Raw genomic sequence first — 27,518 nt, forward strand, 5'->3', positions numbered from 1 at the left:
TGATAGTGTTGGGATTATGAGGCAGATGGTAAATTCTCATGTAATGGCATATAATACTAGGTTACTGATGGGACTGCAATCTGACCAGAGGTTACCTGGATTTGCTTACCATATTTAAACAACTAATTGGAAATGCCTTTTAATTTTAGTTTTTCCATAATGATCTGCATGGAAAGAGCTGATTTTTCTATTGCCTTCTATAACAGTATCATTATATATTTGAAATTTTTTATCTAATTTACCTAATTTTTAGGCTTTCTACTGATATGAACAGTAATTGAGTAAATACTATTTCTTGTGAAATGAATGAATTTTCAAAGATTGAAGTCTAATGATTTCTTTTAGATTTATTTATGCATACAAGAGCTGGGGTATAGGCCAGAAGTGTGGGGGTGGGGGGCAGATAAGCAGATTTCATCCAAGACAGTGAGGAGTAGAACAGGTGTATTGCCTGAAAATACACTGCTGAGGGGAGCAGCAGGTGAGACAGGAGAGGTCTGCTGTGCCATGTGGATCAACTCCCTAGTATGAGATCGAACTCATGCTGCAGTGGCTGGCGATCACTCAATAGCACTAAAACTTTTAACCCCTTGCTCCACCAGGGAGGTCCCAAGTCTAATGAGTTTTAATAGCTGTAAATACAAAATGGTTTTAGCACTTTATTAATGATATTTACTGTTTGCATGTCTCTGGCCATTGTGTCTCTGAAATTCATCTTTAGTGTTCTAAAACATTTAAAAACAAATCTAGTCTTTGTTGATAAATCATATGAAGAAAATTGAAAGGTCAAAGAAGAGGAAAGAAATACTTTTGAGTAGTATGGAATATAGAATCTTCCAAATTCTTGTAGTACTATATAGTGAATGGATATTATTAAGAAAGTCTCAATGTAAAACATCCTTAAAAAAAATCACATTAGAAAAACTAAATGAAGAATCATTTCACCTGTACAGAATGAAGCTGGTGTTGTCAGCTCATTAAGAAAACAGTAATCCTCTGCTCATGGTAACATTGGAACCCCATGAGTTGGCAGGCATACTGTGACCCTCTACAAGTGGGTATGTGCAATAGATGTAAATCACTGAACAGATCAGAGTAAATAAAATCTGTTTTGTGTCTAAGGACGTGCTTGCTCTGTCAAGTTAGCCTCTATATTTTTTTCTTTTTGGAGTCAGTAACTAGCATTTTCTGCAAAAATATTGTGTGTGTGTTGTTTTGTTCCCAGTAGGAGCTTTGTATTTATTCATGGTAATATTTCTAGATAGGTTACATAAACATACATTCCTGTGATTTCTAAAATGCCTTTGATTCGAGCAGAATTGTGAAACCATTTATCTTTAGCTTCCCTAGCCTTCCTGTTCTTCATTCTCTTCTGATACTACTGTTATCTTCATTTATAGTTGCTTCGCCTACTTCATTGTAATGATACAGGACAGGATGCGAGCAATCAGGATCTGGAACCTAATACATGCTAGGAGTTGGGAGGCACTGGGGCAGTAGGGTGAACTGTCAATATTGGAGGGAAAGTCAGCCCCAAACCAGTTGAATTCCAGTTTGAAATAGTGCATGAGTGCTTCACTCGAGGTAGGTAGAGCTGATAACACAGAATATGGGAAGTGGTAATGTATTTGTAAGTTCCAATACAAGTTATACTATTCTTGTATTATGACTAGCATTTATCTTTGCTAATATTTTTCAACTCTTTGGTTGTATATATTCTTTCATTTAATGTGCGTACACATAAGGAAACCTGGGCCATCAGAGGTTAATTCACACACCTAAAGCCACATAGTTAAAAAGAGTCAAGGCTGAGTTTTCATTGTTAGTATGGGTTGACTCTTTGAGCACCAGTTCTTTCTTGCCTGGTCTGTGGCTTTATATCAGGCACATAGAAACTCTATAATCAGTAGGATTCTGTTCTCCTTGGGCATGTGACAAGACCAAAATGCATTCCTATTCCTGGAGTAAAGGGATTCTGGAAAGGCTACCAGGCTGTTTGGAGAGCAAAAATGGATGGGGGAGACAGGCATCCTGTTAATAGAACTTGGTGCATACAGTGTGATATAGTGAATATTATTTATAACTTCTTAAGTTCCTTCTCTCTTTAATTAGGATTGGACCTAGAGTTGGATTGGGGTGAAGCTTCCATTGAGTATTTATATTTAGCCCCAACTATTTGGAAAATATGGGTACAGTGGGGAAGGATCGGTTCATTGGAAGGCAGTCTTTTCTTGCTTGCCTTTTAAAAAAAATCTAGTAGAATATAGTCTTAAAATCAAGATCATGGTCTTAACCCCACTGTGAGCAAGTCAGTGGTCTGACCTGAAAATCAAGTCATAATGTAATAGAAACTTCTGCAAAAAGTATTTATATTTTGCTAGAGATGAATTCTAAAGAGAATGAAGCTCTATTGAAATATCGGCCAGCAGGTGGGGAGTTGGGTTTTTTTTTGGGGGGGGGACTGGGGGAGGGCAGTTAGTGGTGGCCTTCCTGGAAATGTTTTAGTCACATCCATTGCTCAAGCCATGGTTCAAACTGTCAGCCAAATAATTTTATTGTTTCAACATTAGCCAGCAGATCAGGGGTTGCTGTGGGAGAGATTAGGGATCGGGAATGGAATTAGTTGTTGGCCTTCCTGGAAATTTTGAAATTATACCATTTGAGGTCAACCCCGCACCCCACTCGCACTTACAGTTGAATTTGTTCATTAATTTTCTCTATAGAATGTTATGACATCACCAGAAAGATCATTGTGAACATTGTGATATCACCAGAAAGCTCATTGTGATGCCACTGAAAGACAGCCTTAAAATTCAGAGCAAACCAATACAAAAATAAAGTTACTCTGGGGAAAAACAAGATTTGTTTTCATGGGAATGTCCTTGGTGATAATGAAGGAAGGAAAACACAGGAAACATACAATATGTTGTGGAAGTAGATTCATTTCTAATGGAATATTTCTCAATATTTTCCATGAAACATGAATCATAGGTCTTGAAGGGGCCACAAAAGGTCATAGTTTAGTCTCTCTTGGAGGCAACACTATACCTATGGCATCTTAGACAAAATGTTTTATTCTTTCCTTGGCCAGATGAAGTTGTATAAAAGAACTAATTGTTGGAGGAAAAAGAATCTTAGCGATCAGTATGACTGAATTCTTGCCTTTGCTTAAATTCAGGAACTAATAGAGGGCAGCTGTGCTTCTCCCCCATTATTTTCATATCCTTGTCTGTCTGGGCTGAGGTGTTGGCAGGGCAGCCTTCCTTCCTGTCCGTACATGTCATCTTTTTATCTGGGCCATTTCTCTGCTCCCTGTAAAATCCTCCAGCCAAAACAAATAGCATGCTTCCTTTAGGGCTCTAAGTCTGTCTCATCTAGCTGCTCTCCTGGATCACTCCGGTCTATTCTGAGCTTTCTCTGAGTACTTGGAAGAGCAGGTGGAGGTGGCACTACACGTAACAGTCTGGCTTTATATGTAAAACTTTCCTTTGGTCCTGTATTAGACTGTGAACTCCATTGTGGCGGGAAGCACTATATTCTCCCCTTAGTTCCATTTGTGCAGCTATGCTGATAATTACTGGTTGAACCCTTGACAGACTGGCATTCCATTAGGCAGGCATGATGATTTTTCTTTTAAATTTTACTATTTTGCTGGGAGCTTAAAGATGTTAAGTACTTTATTGGTGTTTGATGTTTCTATAAACGAACTCTCACATTTCAGATATTGTTGATATGCAAATCTGTTTCTTTTAGAGAAGAATGTACAAGTCTAAAGAACTTTAATATTGATCTTTTTTTTTAATTTAGTTTATTTATGCATATAAAACTGGGGTGTAGGCGGGTGAGAGGATTCACCAGAGACAGAGTGGGGAGCAGACCAGGTAGATGTGCTGAGATACACTGTCTGACGGGAGCAGTGGGCAGATCAGGAGAGGTCTGCTGCACCATGTGGGTTACCTCCCTGGTTAGGGATTGAAGTCGTGCTGCAGTGACTGACGATAGCTTCACAGTGCTGCACTTTAACTGGTTGCACCACCAGGGAGGGCCCCAATACTGATTCATGTTAATACTGCAGTTTTTAGGTATGTGTTTTAAGACTGCTACATTCAGATTGTTAAGCCTGAAGAAAATAGGTAAATGTCATAGTGATGTCAAAAAAAAAAAAAATCAAACTGCATGGCAGGCACCATTATTCATTATTCTAATGAAGAGTAATATTTAAACATACTTAATTGCTAATGCTTCTTGTCCAAAATGATCCAGATATCTTTTAAAAAGTCCATTTACTTTGCTAACTTGTATTAAGTGGACGAAGACTTTGAAATGAGAGAGGACTGTATGATAGGAGCGAACCTCTTAGGAGAGTCCAGCTCTGGAACGGCTGTAGCTTTGATGCTATTAGAATGTGAGACTTTATTCCTCTCCTGATTTCTCCTTCAGCCTTCTTCAGCTCTGTGTTGAGTTCTTTCTCTGCCCCAGTGAGTGTGGGAACTGTATCATTGATGAACACCCCATTCTGCTCTGTGAATGACACCATTGAGAGCAGTTCCACATTTCAGAATCTGCTCCTGGTCTCCTGTCTCCCGCCCCTCTGTGTGAGTCAGCATCCAGACAGCTACAGGGACCTTGATGTTACTTCCCCTTCCCCCCAATTTGGTATTTTAAATGTATTTATTAGCCTTGTTTGACACATTAAAATACTGACTTGTCATTCTTTCCAAGATTTTATGTCAGGTCCTAGGGAACTCTTGTCTCTTGCTTGTTTATTGAGAAATGATTATTGAGAAATGACATGAGTGTGTCATAGTTAGGGTTTACAAGCTGATGTAGACTATAATTTCAAAAGCAAAGCTTCTGTATGGTCTACTCACTTAAAGTAGACTGTATATACACTAGGAATTCCTGTTTTACTAGCTCAAAACCAAAGTAGAGGGGTATTGCATATAAAGTCTGTCCTTTAAGGTTGAACTCTTGCCTTGGCTTAAATCAGCACGCACTCACTTTTCTTGTTAAAGTATTTGGGTGGGTTGAAAGTAAAACAATTGTAGTATAGCTGCCTTAAATTCTTCAAAATCTTTGCAAGTTTTCATTACATTGAACTTGTAATTGATTGCTATTTGTGTAATTATTTGCAGAATGTCTGTATTGTAAGTGGAAATATTTTTTTCCTATTACAAGATCAGAGTTTGAAAATTTCTGTTTTCTTATGAGAAGCTGACTAGAAAACCTGTTTCTTTTGGATGGGGGGAGGGTAGAGGAGACACTGTTAGGGACTGCTGAATTTTATTATGAACAGGTAGACCTCATTTTTAGTAATGAAGTATTTTAGAATTAAAAATACCAACTATTTGCTCAGACTTGCTCTTTTTTCCTGCTTATTTTTCTGATTGATCCAAGGCTTTGTTGGGGAGAGTTGAGTTCACAATCCTCCAGCAAGGCCCTAAGGTGAGAGAGACTAAGGTTCTAGGAAAATAAGTATACCATGAGCTTGCCAGCTCATTTTACAACTTTTACATGTCATCGACTTGATGACTCAGTCTTCTCTCCCTCTCTTCTCTCTCTCCCTCCCTCTCCCTTTCTCTCCCTCTCTCGCTCTCACTCTGTGTGTGTAATGGAATAATGATAAAAAGAAATCACTTTTAGTCTTTTGAAGTGGACCTCATCATGAAATGTTTGGGGCTTCATATTTCAAATATGGACATGCACAGACTTTGTTACTAATAGCCTGTCTGCTTGCAGAGCTGGTAGGCCCCTTTTCAGACAGCTTGCTGTTAAGTAGCTAGAAGTTTATCAGCAGGGTGGTCTCTGTGTGGCTGGTAAGACTTATGGATTAGGAGTAAGAAAGTCCAGTTTGTGGAAGGGTTGGGAAGAAAGTCTGGGATCATCTATGTACCTGTCATCAGTGCTGAGACTGAGTGATGTGAGGCCAGGTTATACTGGTGCTGAACAGTGATGCTACCCAGGAGAGGTAAAGTCTCCGCAGGGGTGGTATCTTGTGTGTTTGCTTCTAAATGTAAGCATTTACAAAAAAATTAAGGAATTTTAAACCATAAGACAAAAACTTCACTTAATATTATACTGTCAGACTTTGTTCTTCTCTCCTCCCCCAATAAATTTGTTATTTCATTTGTTAGATGGTACAAAGAATTTGTTTTAAGAGTAAAAAGTTCTCTGGTGTGAATCCTGGTGGCTTTGCTAAGGCTTAATCTCTTAGCCTCAGATTCCTCTCTTAAAATAGGGATAATGATAATTTCTATCTAGTAAGTTAGTGAAATCATCTCTTGTAATTGCCATTAACACCATGATCATTATCTAGTGATGTTTTACTGGTTATTTTTGCTCTAAATAAATGTCCTGATTAATGATTACCTAGCCTATGGCAATCAGTTGGAGCTATTGCCCCCATTTCTTTGCCTGCTTACAACTGGATTGCTCATGGAGTGGATGGTGCTAGAAGCTCAAGCATTTCAGATGAAGGTTTATGTGACTACATAGGTACTGCTCAGATACAGGATAGTGGGTAAAACAGTGGACCCACTCTTAAATAATATGTATTTAAAATAAGTTTCATTGTAGTTGAAGATTCATTTGCTTTTCTTTTGGATAATAAACAGATAACGCTCACATGAGCCTCAGTTACCCTGTCCAGACAGCAGCTCCTATGACTATGCTTACCCTTCTTACACCTTGCCTTTTTATATTTCAGTTTAATTCTGTACTACTTTAAATTTTTTATGTAGCATGTGTCTTAGGCAGTACTGGTTTGGGAGTAAGATTGCTTGACATAGGTACATTGGCTGTGCACTGTAAAATTACTTAATTCCTCTACAGCTCAGATTCCTTATCTTTAAAATTGGAAAACCATTTTGGTCTTGAAGGATTACTGTGAGGGTTAAATGACATTTTGTGTAGAAACATTTATTACAATTTCTGAGCTGTTATAAGGGTCCATTTAATAGGAACTGTTATTAGGCTCCTGGTTCTCATTAAGTCTAGAAATTGAACCATCCTCATTTTTTGTTACCTATCATTTTAAAGTATTGAAACCCCATGTAAAGTAGAGTTATAGATAAGGATTTTTTACATGCCTTTACATTTAAGTCCTAATGCTTCAAAATAATATATTTAGAAATTATGCCATGAAACCTTAGATACTATCCCCCTTTGCCTTTCTTCCTTTTTAAATAGTGATTAAAATGTCATTTGTGAAGGTCCTGCAGCTGGGAGTTTCCTAAATGTCACAGATTTACATGTCAGATAATTCAGTGGAGCTAACAGTGTCACGTTACCTTATTGTCTGCCACATTTTATTTCACAGCTTGTAGTATTTTAGTGCTTTCTTTATTCTTTCTGTTGTTTCTTTTTTAAACTTTTTTTATACTTAGAACCTGAAATGAAACATTTCATGTTAGAAGTATCTTTAAGGAAGACTTTAAAGGGGTCACTAAAGTGAAGAGTTGGTCAGAATTAAGAACAAATCTTTGTGATCTGCCTGTTAGCAGGCAGAATGAGGGGACCTCTGGATTCCCCAAACTTGCACACTCTAAATAAGTTCTGCCATCCACTGCATAAAGATATACTCTTAGTGTGTAAGACTTTAATAGAAAAGAGCTTTAATAGACTTAATTGTGAATAAAGAGAAGAGAAAGTATATAGTATCTTAATTAAACAACCAAAGTTACCTAGCCCTTTGTGGTAAATGTCCAGCCAAACAAGGTTGGCCCAAAATGTGGCCACCAAAAACTTGTCACAAATCTAAGATACCTTGTTGCAATAAACTATTGGAAAAGAGCAAAAGAGGCCAGGCAAGTCATAGAAGGAAAGGAGCAAAATCAAATCACAAGTCAAGATAAAGGCTGCCATCACCAGGCTCTCTCACCCCCATCTCTTCCAAGAGTCTCCATGTCCCCCAAGTTCCTGGTGCAAATCTGAGACCAAAAAATAAATGTATCTTCTTCATATGTCTTTGTTCCACATGTCTCCTCCAAGTTTTCTCCATCTCCACTCTTCTTCCAAAACTTATCTTCCTCTCACTGCTCAACCTCACCCTTTATTAGGTGGGGCAGGGGACTTCTTTTTTGATTACACTGTTCCATCAGTACCATTCCAGCACTAATAAGCTTTCCAAATAAAAGAAAGTCATTTCCTAATATTGCTAAAGATTCATGTAAATATTGGGGGGAAAACTCTTAATTCACAGCGTTGCTTTTTCCCCCCTTTTTGTTACTCTCCTTATTAGATAAATTCTGTTATTTTTAGTGTCAGTCCTCAAATTAATACTAAATGCAGGTAGTAGTATGTTTCCAAAAATAGTAATTTGAAGAAGTTCAATATGGGTTAACCTCTTACTGAAAAAAAGATGAGGGAATGGTTATATTTGCTTTTCATGACCACTTTTTTCTTTTGTGAGAAGTGTGCTAGGAACTCCTTGAAAAATAATTCTAATGCTATTTAATAGTAAAAGACCTCACTTTTTTTTAATAAAGATTTATTTATTTATTCATACAGAACTGTGGTATAGGCCAGAGTTACAGGGGCAGTGAGAGGATTCACCAGAGACAGAATGGGGGCAGAACAGGCAGGTCGACAAAATACACTGTTGAGGGGAGCAGCGGCGGGTCAGGAGAGGTCTGCTGCGCCATGTGGTCACCTGTGGGGCAGTCAGGGATCGAACTCATGCAGAAGTGGCTTTCGATTCTTAGTCCTCTGCTTTAACCCGCTGCGCCACCAGGGAGGGCCCTAAAAGACCTCACTTTTATATTATCTTTTTTATTATTAGCAAACATTTTAATTTAGATGCTCATTAATTTTTTGTTAATGTTTTCAGTTAAAAAAATAGTGTTTTTCTGTAGCAGTAAATTCAATACACTATATCACAACCAGGAATAGAGTATATTTTAAGTTGCAAAAGTGCCTGGTTGCTGACTTAAGTGGAACTTAACTTAATTTTCTCTTTCTCCATCAACAGTGTGATTGAAGGTGGGTGGAGGAGGTGATGATATAAGTGCTGGGGTGGAACAGGCAAGAGACAAAGAGCCCCTGGGGAGGACCTTGGTGGTAGGATGTGCATGTGGAACAGGAATGACATGTTGAAAAGATAGTCATGGCACCGGACCATCGGAGACATACTGAAGACAGGGTATGAGCAGTGGGCCCTGGATGGATTATGTATTTCCCTTAGAGCGGCCATTTAGTCTTTTAGAAAAATGTTTGTCCTGTCATGTAAACAACAGTGACTAACTGGGTACTCAGCTACTTTTTTTTCTGTCATCCACTTGGGTATTACTGCTCTGAGGAGAATTTTTGATGAATTGAAGGCACTTTACAGATCTTTTTTTTTTTTTTTTTGAGGATGAGAGGATTGCTGGGTTAAAAAGGGGTGCGTGCTTTTTTATTTATTTATCTTATATATTTTTTAAATCATTCTTCATTTTGTGCATTTACCCATCTCAATTGTATTCCCCATGGGCTTCCCACCACCAGTTCACCCATGTGCCATCAACCACAGTCCAGTGCACTCTTCCCACCTGATCCCATTCTCCCTTCCACCCCCATGAAAGTCTCTGGTTTATAGTTTTCATTTTTTATTCTACTACGTTTGTTTTTCTGAGGTGTATGTTTTCATACTTCCTTGTGGAACCCATCTGAATTTGGAGAAAACTGGTTTCAGAATTGTACACCTCAGTGGTTTGAGGTTCTTTGAACGTAGTCAAATTTAGCCATTTGCCTCTGTGATTTGGGGTTCTTTGAGTGTAGTCACATTTAGTGATTTTCCTTTGTGGTTTGGGGTTCTTTGAACCTAGTCACATTTAGTGATTTGCCTCTGGTTTGGGGTTCTTTGAATGTATTCACATTCTCTTGTGGTTAGATATAACTTCCTTCTTCTTCCTCCCAATCCTTTTGGAATTTGGAAGAAAAGTTGCAGTTTTTCAGGTATTCAAGTCTTTTTCTTTCTGATTCAAAATAGTGTATTCTGTGACTCCTTTATGGACACTTTAAATATTGCAATATAGAGCTAGTGCTAACACTGGCTTGTGGTACCTTTCTACATACTTAAAAGCTTCCAATTACTAGCAAGTTATTTTTATTCTAAACTGATAGGAGGAGGAAGAGGTATAGCATCAAGGGAAGAAAAGTCTTGGAAATGGGGTGGAAACTTAAAAGATAAAAATGTAACTGTTACTCTTAATGTATTTTTGAGTGAAAACGTTATTCTATGTTAGATAAATTTTATCTGTTTGGTTTAGCAGTTCTTAATAAAGTAGGTATATACATAAGTTATTCATGTAAATGTTAAAGGTTGTTCTTCCTTTCCTTTAAGTGCCAAGTTAACAGTTGATCAGGGTTGGAGTGTTTTGGTTATTCAGGATTGAATCTTTTAATAGTGTCTTAAAATAGAACCAACACTATTTTCATGCCTGCTGAGCTAGGTCTTAAGCCGTGGGGACAGAAAGGGGACTTGCGCACAACTAGAACTTGTGTCCTATGGAGGTGGAGCAGTCTTGAGGTAGTATAAATCAAACCTTTGTGTTTAAAAGTTGTCTTTGCATGTAAGTGTTAAATTGTCAAAATATCTTAATAAAATATAACACAGGCAAGTCACATTGTCATGTAAGTTAGAGATCTGAGATTAATTTGGTTAACTTATTTATAGTTAAAAGTCAGGACAGTTCTTACTCAATGAGTCATATACCTTTCGAGTGACAATTCTTGTATCATACTCTTATGAAAAAGTATCTCTAGTATCTCTCAGTTTTAAAGGTAGTTGTATTAACAGTGGTTTCTGATTTTGCATATCTCAAACACCTGAAGAAGTTTAAAAATTATAAAAGCTGATTTCCAAGCTAGTTTTGGGGAGTTAATCAGATTGTAAGGGGTAAGTCCTGGACGTTAGTTTTGAAAAACTACAAAGCTAATTCTGATACACAGTGCATTTTGAGAATCTCTGGTTGACCAAACCCCCAGGATACTTTTAACTCTGTACCTCTTTGCCAAATACATCATACACTTGCTGCACGCCGGTTGTCTGCTCATCCAACTTAGTCTTCTTTAAGAAGTTTTGTGAGGTGCTTAAATGATCTTTCTCAAATACTTCTCATATACATCAGACACATACGACTTTTCTCATATATATACTTATTAAGCACACAATGTGGGGCTATCTTTATTGCATCTATTAACTAAGATTGTTCTTTGCTTTTGTTAGAAACTTCCGTAATCAACAGGATCATCAAACAGAAATCTGAGTTTACTCGTTTCAGCAAAATATAGATACTTTATTTTTTATTTTAATAAAAATACAATAATAGCATACTTATAAACTAATTAAATTCAAAGTTGACTAAGGTAGATAAGATTTTGCAGGCTGAATGGAAAAAGTGATATAAGAAAATAACTATGTTAGAACTTGCTACTTGTAGTAGCTGCCTTTAGGTTTCTTTCCACTTGAGTTTTGAAACAATTTTTCTGGGTTCACTGCTTCCATTTTATTCCCTTCATAGATCTTGCTGACTACCTTGAATGGTCCCAGAAACACTATTGTTTGGTTCATTGATGCCCACAGCACACCCAAGGCTAGCTTAGGCCATCAGGTGTTAGAAGCTGACAGTTGTCAACATCTTTAGTATGGATGAGTCACCTGGAGGGTTAATTAAAAATCCCTAGGATTTTTGTTTTGTGTGGGGTGAGTGGGGCTTGAGAATTTGTCTAAGAAGGTCTAAGAAGTTCCCAGGTGATACTGATATTCTTGGTTCTGGTAGCATACTTTGAGACAAATGAGGAAGGGGATTGGTAGGGCCAGAGGCACTTAGAAGAAAAATGGATTTGTGGAAGTAGTGCCCTTGAACGAGAGAGAAAACTTTCAGAATTAAGTTTGGTCACAAAATGGGCAAAAAGGAACAAAAATCCATCTAAATTTAGAAAAATAGAAAAGAGTAATTGGGTTAAATTCTTCAGTTGTAAACTCCAAGATAGAGGTTTTTCTTGGTTTGAAATATCTCCCTCTTCCTATGCTATAGTTTTAATAAACTGAGGTTTGACTTGGGGAATTCATTTTCAAAGGGTTTGTGTAGGTTTTCATTGTATATTTCTTAATTCTGTTGCCATTTTATCAAAAATTTCCTTTTTCTTCCTCAGTTCCCACAAAATGAGAATAATGTAATGAATAGTGTTACGTCAGGAAATCTCTTAGCTTGGAAATTTATGCAAATATGAAAACTATTCCAAACAGATAACTAACATGAACTGTAATAAAGTAAAAAGCAAGTGCAGGGCCCTCCCTGTTGGTGCAGCAGGTTAAAGCGCAGCTAAGAAGCTAAAGCCACTTAAGCATGAGTTCGATCTCTACCTGCCCTGGAGGTGATGCCCATGGCATGGCAGACCTCTCCTGACCCTCCTGACCTGCTTGCTGCTCCCCTCAGCAGTGTTCTTCGTCAGTCGGCCTGTTCTGCTCCCTGCTCTGTCTCTGATGAATCCTGTCACTGCCCCTGCACCTCTGGCTTGTACCCCAGTTGTATATGCACAAATACATCTTTAAAAAAAGAACAAACAAGTGCATCCCTTCTTCAGTCAGTCTGGTCAAAATGTCAGAACAAGCCAAAAGGGAAGGGTAAAAAGTAGATGGATTGACAGTGAAATGGCTCTATTATTTAAAGAGTTCTGAAAAAACAGGAAGATTTTCAAACATAAAACTCTAGGGGAAAGGCAGTGGCCCAGAATTCAAAATAGGATGACTCCATACTGGCAATGATCTGGAATGGGGAAACATTGCCTCCAGAGAAGAGAAGCAACAAACTTTCAGAAGCAGTGGGTATGTTAGTTAGTGTGTGACTGTAACAACCAAACAAATAAACAAAAACAGGATTAGATTAATTCTTTCTTCCTCCTGTGGCCAGGGCACCATTGTGGAAATTTAGAATTTTATGCCCTATGTTAAAAAGATCTGTTTTGAGCGTCAAATTGTTGAATTCTAGACCAATTATTAGTAATTACATTTACAGTTCTTGCGTAGTTTTCTCTTAGTCTCTAGATGAGTTCTACGGCTATTTTGAGTTGAGTTCATTGATTATTTTTCTATACCTCATGTACCTGTCATGCTGATATCAGCAATTAACATTCCTCAGGGATGACCAGAATGCCAGCAACAACAGTTGCATTCTACTTGTGTCTTGGCTATACCTAGAATAGTCAGAAGGCAAGTAATTAACCACAGAACAGACTTGAGAAAATGAGATTTGTTATCTTTTGAGCCAGAGTCCTGAAAAGTAGCTCTGGGTACTCTATTTAGGAGACATAGGAAGTCGCTCAGCAGGAAGGGTGAAATAGCCTTACTACTTTGGCTCCTTTTATTTTACTTCCAGACCTTATTTCCCACCCTGATACAAATATTAACTGCATCTTCCACAGACCCTCTTATTTTGTGTAACATTTTTTTTTATGAGATTCACATAAAAAGTCTTTAGACATAAACTGATACGGTAAAAAATATCAGCTGCTTGTCTTGCTAATTTTTCTTTTCTCCTTTAAATGACAAAACCTGTCTCCAACTAGGAGAGTCTCCTGTGACAGGTTTAACTTTCCTTTACATAAGGACCCTCTTTTCTCTCTCACTTTAATTCTTCTAGAATTCTCTGCCATTTAGATATTCACAATTTTCATGAAAAAAAAAAAAACTTTAAATAGGTTCAAGTGTGGGCAGCGTTCAAGAGCTAAAGTGAGATGTTAAATTTTCATTTTAAACTCTTTTTATCTACATTTCTCTGAATGTTATTGGCATACAGGAATTTACCCAGTATTTGTATTTTTCTTGTTTTAATAATTGCTGCATTTAAAATCTGTGCATATATGTAAAATACCTATTGTATGCCAGGTGTTTTACATCACTGGTTGTCAGCACTGGCTGCACATTTGAATCTCCTGAGATTTATAAGCCAATGCTTGAGTCCCCACTTGCAGAGATTCAGCTGTAATTGTTTCCTACTTTATTTTTTAAGATAGAACAGCCATCAGTATTTAGTTTATATTGCAGTCAGCGAAACATTTGGATTTTATATTTATGTCATCTGATATTTAGGGTGTTGAATCGAAAAGATCCCAAATGATGAAAAGCAGTGCTTTCTGATCTTGGGTGTAACTTCCTCAGCTGAAGCATCTGTAAGTGTCTTGACTCCTTGCTTGTGCCCACCTCTTGTCTTTGAAAAGGGTTTGATTACCCTGCTGTTCTCTCATCAGTAAAATAGTACACATAGTTGTGGTTTTTTTGCCTTGTTTTTGGAGGATCATTTGCTACATTTTATCAAAAATAGTATGCCATCAAGTTTAAGACACACCGTTATTTTACAGAACACCATCAATTAGAGCTGACTTGCCATCAACTAGAAGATGCTTTACTTTTTCTGGAGATGTTGAAATGTGAAAAAGTTTCTTGGAATCAGTGAAATACACTGTTTTTATAGTCTCTTCCAGATCTAATTAGGTCTTTCAGAAATCACCAATCTAAGTGGGTTTCCTCTAATTTGAGTTTGCATTATTACTTTGTGTGTGCATATGTGTACATAAAAATCAGATAGCTTACTATTCTACTTCCCAGCTGTAGAAATATGACTAATTTGTTTAAATATTATTCCTTCTAAATATGCCCTGGAGGATTTATATACAAGTCATAATCTTGTGATGATCTTTGTTAGTTTTAGCTTCTTACCAAATGTTTCCTTCATTATGCCAAAGGCTTATTTTTTTTTAAATAAGTGTGTATATGCATGCATATATCCACAGCTTGTGTGAGTGTATATATGCGTTTGCCAATGTTGCCACATGCGTCTGTTTTGTGTTGTCTAAATTTTTGCTGAAATCTACACTTTGGGTTTTAGAAAGCCCAAGGCTTTTTTGTTCATCCCTGTATTGACTGTTACAGCATTTTCTTATTAAAAACAATAGAAACCAGTTCAGCAGTCTTATCATGTACTTCTTTCTAACATTTATGTAGAAAACATTTAGTGTTTTTTAACTTTTTATTTTTGGCATACAGTGTTGACCAAGACATCTATTACCTTTGGTCTAGCTCATTTGCCTCTTAAGTACTTACAGTGGAGTTTCTTTAACAAACAGGGTATATGTAGAGTTTGCAAGTCCACAAGTGGCAAACTTTTGAGCCCCAAAGAGTGTCCACAGTGTCCAAGGTCCTAAACAAAAGCTGTTATCTAGGATGGCACTGTCCCACTGACAAGGCACACAAAAACAATGGACCAGGAACCAACTCACCACAGCTGGATATGCTCAGAAGTGGGAACACTAAGATGATGCCATAGCAGCCCACAGCCATAGTCTGAAGATGGGGATACCCAGCACTGGACACTGGGCCAGACAACAATGAAAGCGGCAGCAAATGGAGGTGGTACTGGATTATCAGCAGCTCTCAAAAGGTGATTCAGACATAGAGCGCTGGTCCCTGTCAACAGTGCTGGACAGCATTGACCCGTCGTGCCAGTCACTGGGTCACTAGTGTTACAGCAGTTTGTAAGTTGTTGGCCCACACCAACTGAAGACAGTTCTTTGAGACACCAGGCCCAAGGCTTGGCGCTCCTTTGTGGTGACATCAGAGGCAAGCCAGAGGCTGGCAGAAAAGCTCTTTGGTTTTCTGCGAAGCTTTTCAGCTTCTCTTCCTTAGGTTAGCTGCTGGATGTGTCTGAGAGCATCCAGTTCATGGGAGCAAGTGTCCAGTCCAAGCGAGTGAGTCCAGTCCAAGCAGGTCTAGTGAGTCTGAGCCTGTTGAAACAAGTCCAAGAGTCCTGTGAGCGAGCATGCGCCTCAGAGAGTGTAAGAGCCCAAGCCAGTCCAAGCAAATCAGTCCAGAGAGGGAACAGCATTTCCCCCCACGCTGGCTTTCCTCCTGCCCAGTATCTCCCTTCAGCTCACTCACCTGACAGTCTGATTGGACTCATTTCAATCCTGTGACTTAGTGTACACTTTACCCATCAGCTTGGAGCTCATACCTGATGGTTCCATTTGATGATTCAGGCACTGACTTTTCTACTGCCTGCAGCTGGAAAAAACCACAGTGTTGGAGCTGGTTCTAGGGGGCCCTCCAAGGGCTGCGGGCCCTGGGGCGATGTGGTAGGAGAACCACAGCTAATCACCATCACTGCTGGCTTCTGCCAGTAGCCTGAGTCCCAGTGGGGCTACTGGTAGGCAGTAAAATGTCCACCATTTTTGCGTTGCTGGCACTGTCCAAAAGCAGTGCTTTGGGGCCAAGCTCTGGAGCTCAGAGGAGGCAAGTCTCCAATTTCATGAGTAGCCTTTGTTTGGTACTACTGGACAATGTGGACACTCTCTGGGGTGACACAGCTAGCTACTTGTGGCCTTAGAAACTCTTGGTTTCCCCAATCACCTGTTTAAGTAACCCACATTGCTGTTCCCTGAGCTTGAGTGGTCCTGAAATTGTTAGTACTCAGCTGAGAACCCAAGAGTGACCTGTCCCCCAGCTGGGCACTGTCTTTGGCATTGTTTTAGAACCAGTCTATGAGATTTGGTAGTTTTAATATTGGGATATTTTGGAAGACTTATTGTGGCTTGCCATGGTGCTTTCCTTCCTTGAAAATGTTATATAGATCTATGTACAACCTGTGATAAGGAATTGAGCTTGAGATATTAGTTTGGTACTTGGTAAATTAATAGGTAGCCCAGCTGTTTTTGCTTTTTTCCTGATAAGATAGATGTATGGATACTTAGTCCTGTCTGAAGACCAAATTTGCTGAAGTGGCCCCTCAGTTTAGATGTTCCGTTGATGTTCATTTTTACAAATTGTTGAAAGTAAGAAGGAATGCCTTTTACATCACTAAATCTCTAAGTACCCATGACATTTGATTTGGTCCTGACCGCTTGAGAAAGTGCTACAGCCATATGTGGTCTCCTGGCTCTGTGTGGTTTTCTTCCATTCCACCCCTAATGCTTCCTTAGTGTAGCTTCCCCCATGAAATGGCTCTGGCTTTTGCATATGGGTTTGTGTGTGCTCGGCATATGCTTGGCATACATCTATGTAGTAGCTCAGTGCCTTACAGAACTGTTAGGTCAGACTACCTTTGTATGTCTGCAGTGTTTATGTAGCATTACTTTTGTCTCTTCCCTTCTGTCTTTTGTCTCTTCTCTCATTCACAAACCATTGTCTGTGCATTGCGCCTCTTCCTATTTTCACCTTCTTTCTCTCCAGTTTCTTCTGATATTGTCCATGAGAGGACATGTTTTCTTGAGCAAACCTAAATATGGAAAACCTGGTAGTTTTGGAGAGAATGATTTGTCTTTTGGGTCAATAACTCCATTAGTAGATCTTCCTGTAAAGATAGAGAAAGTCTTCAGTTTATGAGGGAGGTTTCTGTGAAAAATTAGAGTTTTTCTTTTTACAGTTTGCTGCACATTAAACTTGTAGGGGACCCAGATGCCAGATGCATAGGAACCCTGCTATTTTAGCATGTTGACCTTAGTCATGTTGGTTTATGTGAATGGGATTCATTTTGGAACTCATTTACTCAGTGTATCTTTTTGTGCTGGGTGATTTGTTTGCTTCTTGTGATGAGGCCATCCTGTGAGATATCACAGTGACATCTGTCATGACTTATATATTTACTGTTTTTACAGTGTGTTTAGAAGAAACAAGACCTGCAGTGACCACTTTGCATGTCAGCTTCTTAGGTCAGGTTTTCCATCCTGACTCAATGCATATTGGGGTTGGGTGTGCAGACTTTCCTCTGTCAGACCCAGGAGTCAGGAAGCCACGATGGAGTTTGATTTGGCTTGTGGCAGCCTTTTCCAAATATGAATTTGGATGCAGTACAGTAAGCCCTCTAAGAAAAGAAGGGAAACTAATAATTCTATAACTGGAAATATTTGGGGAACATTTAGAAGCGGGGAAACTAGCCCGTAGTGTTTGGAGTCTCCCCTAAACTGAGTCGCTGAGGTATTCAGAGGCCGACCTTTTTTTCTGCGCTGAGCATTCCCTTCACTTGTGAGAAGCCATAGAGCAGCCTCTGTCCTGCGGGTGCTGCACGCTGACTTGCTCCAGACAGTCTTGAATGTGACCTGGCAGCCAGCTCTGTTTCCTGCTGACGTGGCCTCCCACAACTGAGCAGAACAGAGCCGCCTCAGTGCGCTGAGGAAGGAGCGGCTGAGGGCATGAATCACCAGTGGGATAAGGAACAAATTAAGAGGGGGAAGCGCCTAGCTGTTCAGGTTTCCTTCTAGATATACTTGAAAGACACCTTTTTTTATAGGAAGGGAGGAGGAGGAAGAAAAACATGGGTGAAGAGTGCTACAAGAATCAAACAGTGATTTGTTTGGCCATAGGAAGGGTTTCTTATCAGCAGGAGTGGGAGTTCACTTCTGGGGTGAGACTGAGTCGGCCACACATCTGAGAGGATGCTGTGCAAGGCCAGACAGGGCTCTCAGGAGTTAGACTCGCAGAGCATCATTGGAGTATGAGCTCCCAGTCATGTCCTACAGACATTCAAACAAAACAGAACTGCAGTTTGTGTCTTGTTAGAAAAGGCTCTCAGCTTGGTAGGCGCTGGAGAAAGGTGCTCGGAGGCACTGTTTAGGAGCAAAGCCTGTTTACGATTTCCCATTAGTGGCATCAGCATCCCATTTGAGGCTCAGAATTGTCCTCAGCCACTACATTTGGTACCTTGAATTTGCTTTTGTGGGAAAAGGTCCAACTAACCCTCTTGTTGCCTTTTCCTAATAGGTCCCCCACCCCTCCCCGCCAAAAAAAAAAAAAAAATCTAAAAAAAAAAAAAAAAATAAAGCCAAAAAAAAAAAAAAAAAGGAACAAATAAAAACAAGCTATCATGGAACTTTTAAGTTAGATGGGATTAAGATGGTTCTTCTGATAGAGACTCTCAGTGGTTTTGTCTATTTTCAGATGCAATTGTAGGTCTTTTTCTTTAGTTAAAGAAGTCGGAGTTGACTGAGGGTGAAGAGCTTGAGGCACACCTGCACATCTTTCTTCTGGTTGAGACCCTGAAACATCCTCTTGACAACCTTGCATCCCTTTAAAAGTTTGTTGAAAAACTAGTGATTTAATTTTCCCTCTCATTTTATAGGTGAAGTTTTGCCTCCCAGGCAGTATGATATTGCAGTGCCTTTTAAGGTGCCATAGAATAAAAGTTCTTTCATCATCACTATCTCTCTGTGCTATTGTACTGGCTCCCCCACCCCCAATCTCCTGCCTCCAGCACAACTTGAAAACAAATAATATGCTTGTTGTGTACTGCAAGTTTTTATAGGCTCTAGAGGACAAAGTCACAGAAGCCCCTCCCAGAAGTTTTCTTAACTCTAGATGTGAGGTGAGTGAGGGGCACAGCTAGATTGAAGATGAAGGGACACATCTGAAAGGAAGAGCCATCAGCAGTTTAATGGGCACAGTCACGTTTCTAAGCACAGTTGAAATTACAGAAAGTGCATATGGAAAATTACCAAGAAAACTTCAGCAGACGATCCTCGAAGACACAGGTGAAGCAATAGGGAGAACTTGGAGTCCAGGGGCCACACAGTGAGGAAGGTGCTCTTGGCTGCACACCACTTGGCCCTTGTGCTATAGCGAGTACCCTCTTTGAGAACCTTCTGGGGATGGCAGCAACCACTTGATTCTCCTTACTTTTGCAGTGTTCCTGCATGATTGTTGGGTAGATTTTGGCATATGATATGATACTTAGATCCCAGTGTCATTATTCTAATTTACTTGAGTTTGTGTGGTGACTTGTTTACCCGAGATTATGGAACAAAACTGAGGCCCATTCAAATCTAGCATACAGATCTCATTCACTTTTCTACATAGCCTCAAGTAGTAGGTAGAAGGACTTGGACTTTTCAGAGTTTGGAAATCATTTACATTGGCCTTATTTTCTAGTGTTTCCCCATCTCTGCAAGCCACTTTCTTCTGTTATTTGACAAATTACCACCCTTAAGCTCAGAAAACAGAAACTTCTGCCAATAGCAAACAAACTTCCCTGGAAAAGCAAGCAAAAAAATGAATGGAATAGCGTGAATGGTATAGTCAAAGTATAACAAATAGCTCTACTTACGTTTTCATTAAAGCCATCTAATTTTCTCTAAAGAGGCTTTGATTTTCATGGGCCATGCATGAATGAAATTAGAAAGTTACCCAAATCATTTGTGATGTTTTGTTGCTGTTGTAGACTAGGTTTACACTTTGTGAACAAACAGAAGGGGAGAAACATCATTATTCTGTCTATGTAATTATATGTTCCCCATCTCTTTTAGCTCATACTTGGAAAAATTAAATATCCATAGTCTGTTATTCTAAATAATCTTAGTAGAGCTTTCCTTCAACTCCAGCTACAACTCTAAATTGGAAGCCTGGGTAGCGAGAATGATCATTCTTTTGTATGATGGTAATAAGATAATTTCTGCATTACAAATTCTCAGGACACTCTTTGTTTAAATGAAACTTCAGAGTCTTTGTGAAGCTACATTACCAAGTCTCTCTGCTTCATTAAAAAAAGTTTTTATTAATTTCATATGTGTTGCTGTCATCAATTGTATGAACTAATACAATTGTTTTGAATAAAAGAACTTTAAATCATCATTTGTTTGGTGTCTTGTCTTCTCTTCCCAAATATAATCTAACCAAGTTTGGCTCAGAGTTTCTATTGTTCCCATGGTTAGCCACCCACTCTGGTGGCAACTGCCAAGTGGTGGTTCATCCGGCATTGGAGGAAGGCAAGAAGACGTGCTCAGGGTTGAGTACTTCAGGGATGAGTGCAGAATTGTTGCCTGAGGCTTCTAGCAGTTGGGCCTTCACAGGGATGCCACAAGGGATTGACAGCCCCAATTTCCGTTACATTGCAAGAGGGAGTGGGTAGGCCCAAGGGTATCTTGGCCCAAGCTGAGATCTTGAACCTTCTTTGTATTGTCTGCTAAGGGAACCTGGAAAGCCTTATGTGGAAGAAGAGATCAGCAAGGAAAGTAGCCTTTGCTGAATTTTGAATTTCTTTTCTTCAGTGCTCATTCTCCAAGGCAACTGGAATTTATGTGTTAAAAGCAGTTAATTAATCTGTTTGATCTTGTTGTGGAAATGAACCATATCAAATTTCAGGTCAAATCACTTTCCCTTTAGAATGTTTGCTTAACCTTTTGAGGTGTATTTCATTAGATAAGGACTCTAGAAAGTTTATTTGGCCTTAGTATTCCAACCAACATGTCTAAAGAACATAAACAGCATGACAGGTGCTACAATAATGCTCTTAAAATGTAAACCTAATTTTATCTACAAATAACAAAAGTCACATTTACAAATGAATTGTAAAAAATGTAGATACAGTGAGAAACTCAGTCATACTTGTAATACCATATGTGGTATCATTCCTGAAAAATACTTTGTCATCTGGTCCAATTTATCTCAGATTAAAAAAAAAAAAGCCGCTTCTATTATATTTTCTGCTTTTAATTCTCATTAAAGCTGTCTGCTGCTATTGTTGTTCTTGTTACAACATGAAGAAACAAAAGTTCAAAATGGCCAAACAACTTACCCAAATTGTAAGCAACAGAACCAGAATTGGGACTCAAGGTGATTCTGAAGCTCCTAGTTTTAAAAACAACAACAAAAACCTTACAACTTTTCATTATGAAACAATTATAAATTTACAGGAAGTTGTGAGAATTTATAGGGAACTCATATCTTTTACCCAGTTTGCTTTATGGTAATATCTTACATGCTAGCGCAATATCCAAATTAGGAATTAGCATTGGTTTGAGCCCAAAGAGTATATTCAAGTTTCACCAGTTTTACATTTTATATGTGTGTATACAGATTTATGTAATTACTACCAAAAAAAAAATGTTCTATACTATTTTGTCACCAGAAGGCCTCCATATGTTAGCCCATTATAGCCAACCCTAACTAGTAATCACCTCTAAACTGTTCCCCATCTTGAATTTTGTTATTAAAGATATCGTGCAAGTAGAACCTTAGAGTATATCATTTTTGAATTGACTATATTTTTCTTATGAGCAGAATTTGAGGTCCATCCAAGTTGTGTGTATCTGTACTTTGTTTCTTTGTATTGCTGAGCTTATTCTAATAGGGATGAAAGCACAATTTTAACAGTTTACTTGTTGTAGAATAAGTTCTATAAATGTGTGTGTACAATTTATTGTGTGAACATGCCTTTTTATTCCTTTGAGATAAGTGGTCAGAAAAGCTATATCCTAACATAATTGTGTACTTAGTTCTATAAGAAACAGTCAAACTTTTCCAGAGTGCTTATACCAATGTATGCTCCTAACAGCAGTGGATGCAGTATCTTGACCCTCGTGAGCAATTAGGTTGTACCTTGGTCTTTTTCGACTATCAGTGTCCAGTTGCTCCTGGTATTAAAAATCCCCGTGGACTTCCCATCACCAAATCATCTGTGTGTCATCAACCATAGTCCAGTGCACTTCCCTCCCCCCACCATTTTTGATCCCGTTTCCCATTACACCCCTGTAAAATATCTCTGGTAAATAGTAAAATAATAATTTTTAAAGCGTGAATTTCTGAAATGCTGTCACTGAGGTCGAGACTTAAGTCTTGAGTGATCAGAAAGTCTACATCTTTGGGTCTGTTTAAACTGAAATAATAGCTGTTGATAATTACAAAAAGGAGCAACATGGGCAGAAAATTAAAAAGAAAAATTCAGGGTCTAAGTCCATTTTTAAACATTTGCCATGCATTTGTGTTTTTTAAGGCATTTTACCTGCACTGAAATATTTTATACATTTTGCCATCCTCAACTAGCATAGCTATTACAACAGTTTAGACTTGAAGAGGAGGTAGAGTTCTGCTTTTGCAGGGTCCTTTCGTAAATGGACTGGTCATCTACAGAATGGCTTATAGCCTCTCCATGTAGAGAGAGTATCTTCTACCATGGTGATGCAGGTGCACTATGCGCTGTTAAAACACATTCCTTTATCAGCTGTCACATAGAGAAGTAGATCATTTGGGCCCAACCAAAATATTCTTGTCATGATGTGATACAGACAAGAAGCAAGTAGAGGACTGGGCCTGTCCCTGCACATATATCTCTGTTAGAACATTTCTCTTGTAGTGAAGTGGCACTCACTGAAAGCTGGGGACGGTTCATCAATCCTTCCTGTGTCTTAGAGCCATTCCTCTATCTGGAGTCATGATGGAAACCTACTTTCCAGACTCACAGGAGATATAGTCTCTAAACCTGAGTTCTGAACCTGCACTCTAAAGGCTTAGAGGACAACTTGATGGTCCACTTCCTCAGGAGGCGAGTGCCTTGGACCCATGCTCCTGCATGTAGCACATACACCTTGGAATCCAACTTGTATATCTACCCTGGACTCTTGTGTCTTGGATCGCTGGCAGGGTGTGTATAAATGTGTATGTGGGGAGCAGGGAAAGGAGTGAGCAAGGATAATTGCTACTAGAACCTTTCTAGTTAGTGGAGAGTCTATCTGTTCCTACCTCGTTGTAAGGTGCTCCTTTTCATGTGGCATGTTCCTGAAGGAAAGGACAGCTTGAGCATCATTTCTGAGTAATATTTACACACTGCACAAAAACTATGGCCCTGTCCATTTCTCCTGTTTGAATGGAACTCTCTGTTCCTGAGTTTAGATTGAAGTTAGGCTGGACTCCCTAGTCTTGTATACTATAGACTTGGCTTCCCACTTGCTGGGGAGGCCTCTTGAATTGTCAGCCCTGATGCTTGACTGCATCTCTTCTGGTTTCTTTTCTATCCCTTTGTTCTTTTTGTCACCAACTTGTTATTTAGTGTGGTTCTTAATGTTGTGGTCTGTTACTATCTTTGAAGATTTAGACATCCAACTCTAAGAAATCATTAAATCTTATGGAAGTGCTGTTAAAATGTAAAAGATATTGAAAACTGCCTTCCAAACAATTTCAATCACTCCTCTCAGACTTGCCAGGGAGTAGAGAAAATGAAAAGACCAACTAAGTAGGAAATGTCAGTTTAATGGGCCAGGAGAGCATAGTAGAACAATATTCATAGAAAAATTGATGTAACCACATACTTTTAAAGTACGAGTATTGTCTATAAGGAAAAGTATTAAACTTTGTAATCTTGCCTTTTTTTTTTTTAAATTGGGTTTCTGAAATTGTAGAATAGTAAATTACTACTAAGCCTTTGTATTGTCTAAAGTATAATAGGGAGGAACCCCTACTTTCATCTTTGGATTTTGATTTTTACCCCTACTCCATTGTTAAAAGGATTTGTTGACCATGTACACATAATGTCTTTTTTTTTGAAGTGGGGGTAAATGATACAAAGAAAGTACAGCCACACCAAAATGAGAGGGAGCATGGAGTGATTTTGACTTTGTCTTTTAGGAAGCTCTTAATGTGTCTCATCAAATCAGTGCTGCTTCTTTGTCCCATATTTCTATAGTTTTTGAAGTTATGTTCATTTTTAACTGTTACATAGTGTTCTCATTAGAAATAGAGTAAACGATCATGAAAGCATTTTACTTTCACGTTCTGCATTTGGGCAAGCTGTTGGATATTGGTGGATTGGAATGTGAACTAACTGATGGCTTTTCCAATCCTGTTATTTTCCAGTGTGGTTTGGAAAAGAAATCTTTACATATGAAGTCAAGAGAGCACAAGGAAGCTTTCTGGGCAATGAATTTAGTGAGTTTCAGATTTTCCTTTTGTGGAGACTCCTGGAAAATCACTTCAGAAAACAGGTTATGGGTCACTCATAGAAGAAAGTTTCGCATGCATAAAAGATTCTGCAGGCTAACATGCAATCTGGCTCAAACTCTGATGGATAAAATTGAAACCTATTGATCACTGTTCTAAGAATTAGAAACAAAGCCATTTTGTGTAACTTTTAGGTTTATGACTAGTCACTTTTCTCCCAGACTTGAGAATGAATGTAGACGTTCATTTCACACATACATGTGTTTATTGAAGCCTGATAATTTCTGAAGACTGTTGTGTGCTTTTTATGACAGGGATCACCTGTAATGCAATTTTTTATAATAGTTTCATTGAGGTACAATTCACATACCTTACAATTCAGTTAATTAAAGTGTACAGTTTAGTGGTTCTTGTCAGCTATCACCACAGTCAATTTTGGAAAATTTTCATCACCTGAAAAAACCCTATACTCATTAACAGTCACCCTCATTCCCCCCATTTCTTCAGCTATAATTTGCTTCTGTTTCTATAGAGTTGCCAATTCTAATATTTCATGCAAATGGAATAATACAGTGTATGGGTATTTATGATTAACTTTTTTCACTTAAGCATAAAGTTTCCTGTCGGAGACCAGCTCCAACTATTGAGGTGTCTGGAGGCAAGACAGGCAGGACCCTAAGGTGGGAAGGCATCGGTGAGCGGAGATTCCTAAAAAGGGGAGAAGGAGAAAAAGGGGAAAGGGGGGTGAGGAACACACGAGAGTCGGAGTTGGGTGTAAGTCTTCCTGCTTTGCCTTCAGCAGAGGTTTATTTTATACATTAGGAGCAATCAGTGGGATGACATCAGCACACAAACTGGGCAGAGAGATTACAATCATCTTTTTTTTTTCTAAGAACAGTTTAGGGTCGTATTGCCCTTTAGCTGAGATATAACATTCCAAAATCAATCAAGGTTAAAAACAGGTACACAGGTGCACAAAGTTTATGACTAATATTACTATAGTGGAGATCAACTAAGATAGAAGTCCCTTAAACCTTATCTACTACTTAATGGGTTTTTGTTTTTCTACCTGAGTCATCCTGGAAGGCAGAAGAGGAAATTCCTTGCTAATCAAATCTCTGAATAGGAGACATAGGTGAATTTCCTTATCTGAAGACTACATAGTAGAATCCTGAAAAACTAGCCAGAAGACTTTTGTGGATTCCTTTAAGGTGTAGCAGGTGGAAAATTTGACTAGTTTAAAAACAGGCAGCCTGGATGAATTTCCACATCTAAAGGCCAAACAATAGGAAGTTTGAGTAATTCTTTAAAAAGAATAGAAGGCTAGGTAGATAATAGAATGATAAGATTTGGGTTATCCTCCATCCGGCAGTGAGAGAGACTGCAAAAACAGCCCTTTTGCTTTTATTTATCAGTCAGTAGTCAAGTCACTTGACTTCAGGGGAATTTTTCACCCTGGTGCAGTGCTTGCTTGTCAAGGCAGGCAGTCCTTGTGTGGCTGAGGCAATCCAATTGTAAGCTGAAAGTTGCTCAGAATATTTTGATATTATGGTTATACAAAAAAGGGAGGTCATAACATAAGTTAGCAGTGGAAAGTCAGATTTTTCAGAGCTTTTCCCGATCTACCTGGAATATGTCAGACGATGGATGTTGCATAGCTTGTGTCAGTTTCCAAGGTTCAATCATTTTGTAGTAATGTGTCTTCCTTTTTTATTGTCATACTATATTCTACCATGTAAATATACCATGCTTTATAAATTCATTCATCAACTGATAGACACTACAAGTTCTTTCTTCTGGCTGTTGGTGGGAGAATTTTGTGAAAAGTTTTGTGTGGGCATATGTTTTTAACTCCTCTTGTACATATACTTCGAAGTGAAATTGCTGGGTCATATGATAACTATACCTAGCTTTTGTGGAATTTCTATAATATTTCGTAAGTGACTGTATGTCATTTTACATTCCCACTGGCGAGTTTACCCAGTTTCTATACATCTTCACCAGCACTTGTTATTTTATCTTTTTTGGTCTGTGATACATTTTATGTTTTTTCTTTTGCATTGGTAGCATTTGTTCTTGCAGAGAATCAGTATGTATATACTAAAGAAATGAAGGCAAAAAAGGAAAGAAAACTTTGATAGGGCTATGAGTTCTGGTGAAGCTTTATGGTAAAACCCACATTCGTACTTCCCTTTGACCTTGACCCCAAACGACAGCATAGATCAAGCTATATTGATAGCACAAAACATAATTTATCTTAGAGGCTTAGATCTGATATCTTTTACTTAATCATGTGATGTATCTCACACACACACAGAAGAATGAATAATCTACTTGTGTATGTATAAAGTAATGGATAGTAATAAAACAAACACCCACATCAAAAATTGAAATTTATGGTTTGAATAGTTAATAATGATGAATGATAAGTTATGTAAATGTTGTAAACATGAATGGTAATAAATAAATAAATCCTCTATGCTTTCCTTATACTCACTTAGACCTACTCATCACCTCACCACCACCACCACTGCCCTGCCAAGAAAACCACTAACCATTTGGAATCATTATTTTTCTTTGTAGTTTTGTGTGTGTATGCATCTACACATATGCATATTCACCCATTCCCTGAAAAATGGGAGTTGTTTGCTTGATTTTAAATGTTATATAAATGATATGCTACTATGTGTGCTGTTTAGTAACTTTAACTAACCAAAATTGGTCAATGAATTTCAAAGTTACTATATTTATCTATTCTTTTTTTTTTTTTTGGTTAGTTAGTTTTCCAGTTTCTTATATCCATAGTCCTCTTAATGAACACTTAGCCTGATTTTTAGTCCTCTTA

General features: G+C 38.4%; 1 protein-coding gene across 2 annotated transcripts in view; it reads left to right on the top strand.

Moving 5' to 3' along the window:
• FNDC3B (fibronectin type III domain containing 3B) overlaps positions 1–27,518 on the top strand; it is a 332,590-nt gene that overhangs the window by 97,262 nt on the left and 207,810 nt on the right. The window lies entirely within an intron of this gene.

The sequence above is a fragment of the Condylura cristata genome, unplaced genomic scaffold, assembly GCF_000260355.1.
Source record: "Condylura cristata isolate star-nosed mole 26May11 unplaced genomic scaffold, ConCri1.0 scaffold00003, whole genome shotgun sequence".
Classification (NCBI taxonomy): Eukaryota; Metazoa; Chordata; class Mammalia; order Eulipotyphla; family Talpidae; genus Condylura; species Condylura cristata.